This window comes from Octodon degus, unplaced genomic scaffold (genome assembly GCF_000260255.1).
Source record: "Octodon degus isolate 3935 unplaced genomic scaffold, OctDeg1.0 scaffold00292, whole genome shotgun sequence".
Classification (NCBI taxonomy): domain Eukaryota; kingdom Metazoa; phylum Chordata; class Mammalia; order Rodentia; family Octodontidae; genus Octodon; species Octodon degus.
The window spans coordinates 267,738-271,635 of NW_004524868.1; positions in this window are offsets into that span (position 1 = coordinate 267,738).

The window sequence follows — 3,898 nt, forward strand, 5'->3', positions numbered from 1 at the left end:
AGGCCAGCTCAGCCCACCAGGGGGCAGGGCTGGCTGGCATGTGGTGCTGGGGGATTGAACCGCGGTCCCTGATGGTTTTGCTAAGCTTGTTCTAAGTAGGTGCTTTAGACCACTGAGCCATCTCTCCAGCCCAACTACTTGTTTTTATATGGGCATAATTTTTTTAAACTTAAATGAGAACATGATGGAATTGGACTTCATTCATGCTGCACACCTGAAATAAGATGCTGAATGAAAAGTTATGTCTGAATTTATTACGACTACTTTTTTTCATTATTTATTTTTTAAATTTCTTTATTTTTTCCATAATTTTATTGACAGACAAATAGCAATGGGACAGTCTCAAATCAAATTCGTAGGACAGTTTCAATAATTAGCACATTGCATACTGTCTTCCTAGTGGTTACTTGCTGTACAACATGCAGGCATGATATCCTATTTACAAACAGCATTACAACAAATCCCTCTATTCATTAAGAGAATGTAACTTTTATATCTTTCCTAACCATTTTGAATACACAGATACAAAATGGACATTGATTTATATATCCCTGTTGTGTTTAGTTCTGTCATTTGAATATTATAGGCGTGTTAACTCAACAAAAATATTCTAAGAGTCCAGTAATCCATAATAGTATTGGGTCTTATGCTTGATTGGAAGTGTCAGAAATTGTTGATCTAACTCCCCTACCACACAACGTAACAACATGGCTTTACTTCTTGTACTTCGTTTTTATACTTTTCTGCTGGATGGTTAAGACCAAGATAAAGCAAGACCTATGCAACAAGAGTTGTAGCTTTTGGATCTGATGAGGTCAGGGAAATCCCCTCAGGATTTATCCTGAGATCCTGTACCTCAGATTGTAGAACCTTTGTCAGTGTCAGCCATGTGGATGTGTCATGGCCGTTGCGTTGCCAATGTGCTCCCCGTGAAAGCCTGAGAGAGTGATTTCTCTCCATGTGACTCTCCTTAGGCACACTCTAAATCATCGATCACTTTACTCTTTGACCCCATAACATCCTTGATCAGAAAGTTTGGGACACTACTGAGCTACATGACATTACAGTACAAGTACTCATATGTTCTGAGCCTTAATTGACTTTGGAAGGCTAGTGCCAAAATGTTGGCTTTCCTTGCGGCTCTTCTTTTTCTCTAATTTTGGACTGCAAACTTAGGTTGTTAACCCTCCAGAAGAGAAGCTTATTGTTATTACCATACAACCTAGGCTGTTAAGCTTAACTTCACTATCTGTCTGAATATCAAACATTTTAGGCATAACAAGGAACAGGTATTTGTCAAGTATTGATGTTGAACTTTAAGTCCCTAGAGAATATTATGAAAAAACATGAAAAAAATAAAATATATTTTAAAATAGGCATACATAATTGTATAATTCTTCTGTTTACACATAAGTCCAGAAATCTAACCATATACAACCTTATAGCATGACAGTCCCGCAACATTCCTTTTCCCGTCTCCTACCTTCATTCACCACCCCCTTGTTTTTGAACAATCATCTACCCAAGAGACAGCATGGCAGCAACTGTCATGTCATGACAAGCAGCCTGTATTCAGAAGACCAGAATGACAGGCACAGCAAGCATGAATCTACTATTAAAATTGCCATCTTCAGTGTACTTGCTTAGTTCATAAGTGTCTGTATAGTTCGTCAGGGTGAGAATCATTTCAATTAACTGCAAGATTCAAAAATCTTCTGAAGATTCTCAGGATCATTGCCTTATCCATCTTCTACATATAACAGGATGGATTGCCCCTGTCATGTTTCCTAGCTCTTCTCCTTGCTCTCTTTTCATTGTGTAGTCCTCAATTTATTTCTTTCCTTTTAGTTGTATTATACCTTTCTATTTGTATTTATTCTTTTTAGTTCTTATACTAGGGAGACTATATGATATTTACACATTTGGGTCTGGTTTATTTCACTTATGAGTATATCTTCAAGTGGCATCCACTTCAATATAAAGGCTTCGAGATAATCATTCTTTATAGCTGAGTAATACTCCACTGTATAAAAATACCACATATTTTTCATCCACTCCTCAGGTGATGGGCATCTTGGTTGTTTCCAAAATTTGGCAACGACAAATTGTGATGCTATAAACATATGTAGAGATATAGCACTATGATACGATGTTTTCAGATCCTCTGGGAAAATTCCCAGTAGAGGAATAGTTGAATTAAATGGGATTTCCAGTCCAAGTTTTCCAAGCAGTCTCCACACTGATTTCCATAACGGTTGCACTAGTCTACATTCCCACCAGCAGTGGAGAAGGGTTCCTTTCCCCCCACATCTTCTCCAACATTTGTTGTTGGTTTATTTCTTTATGATAGCTATCCTGTCTGGGGTGAGATGATATCTCAATGTTGTTTTAATTTGCGTTTCACGGATGGCTAGCGATGTGGAGCATTTTTTCATATGCTCGTTTCTTTAATTTCATCCTCTGAGAAGTGTGTGTTCATCTTGGATGCCCATTTCTGGACTGGGCCTTTAAATTTTGGAACCCTACTCTTTTTTGGTTCTTATAAATTCTAGAGAGCAGACCTTTGTCTGAGTATTTGTCGTAATTTTTCCAAATTTGTGGGTTGTCTTTCCACTTTGTTGGTAATTTCTTTTGACGTGAAAAAACTTCTCAGTAAGAGCAGGTCCCAGTTGTTAATTATTTCAAGTGTTTCCCTTGCGATTTGAGTTTTGTTAATAAACACTTTGTGTACCCTTATATCTTCCAGAGTTCGTTCTCCATTCTCTTCCAAGAGATTTAGTGTTTCTGTTTTAATGTTCAGATCTTTAATCCATTTTGACTTTTAGCTTAGTGTATGCTGATAGACCTGGGTCAAATTTTAGTTTTTGGCATGTAGAGAGCCAGTTTTGCCACAACCATTTGTTAAAGAGGCCATCATTCTTTCAGTGAGTATGTTTGGCCACTTTGTAAAAGATAAGGTGATTGAGTGTGTTCATAGGGGCTTCAGTGTCTTCTAATCTATTCCATTCATCCTCAGCTCTATTCTGTTGCCAGTACCATGCTGATTTTATCACAGTAGCCTTGTAGTATAATTTCAAATCAGTAATTGTAATCTCTCCTGCCTTGTCTTTATTGCCCAGGATTGCCTTTGCTATTCTAGGTCTTTTCTGGTTCTAAATAAATTTTAGGAATGATTTCTCTAGCTCTGTGAGGTATGTTGGTGGGAGTTTGAAAGGAATTGCATTAAATCTGCACAGCAATTTTGGGAGTATGGCCAACTTCACAATGTTGGTTCTTCCTATCCAGGAGCATGGAATATCTTTCCATTTTCTGAAATCCTCTACAATCGCTTTTGTTAGAGCTCTGCAATTTTCCTTGAAAAGATCTTTGACTTCTTTAGCTGGATGAATTCCAAAGTATTTCATTTTCTTCGGTGCTATTGTAAAAGTTATTGTTCCTATAATTTTCCTCTCAGTGTGTTTATTATCTGTGTAGAGGAATGCTATTGACTTTTGTGTATTGACTTTATAACCTGCTATGCTACTGAATTTCTGTATTAATTATAGTAGCTTCTTGGTGGAGTTTTTTTGGTCTTCTAAGTAAAGTATCATGTCATCTGCAAATAAAAATAATTTAACTTCTTCTTTGCCTTTTCTTATTCTTTTATCACTTTCACTTGTGTAATGGTTGTAGCTAATGATTCCAGAACTATATTTAATAGGATGGTGATAGAGGACATCCTTTTGTTGTACCAGATCTAAGAGTAAAAGGTTTCAGTTTTTCCACATTTAGAATTATGTTAGCCATTGGGTTTTCATACATGGCTTTTACCAGATTGAAGTAGAGGCCATCTATTCCAATTTTCTGTAGGACTTTGAACATGAATGAGTGTTGGACTTTGTCAAAAGCCTTTTCTGCA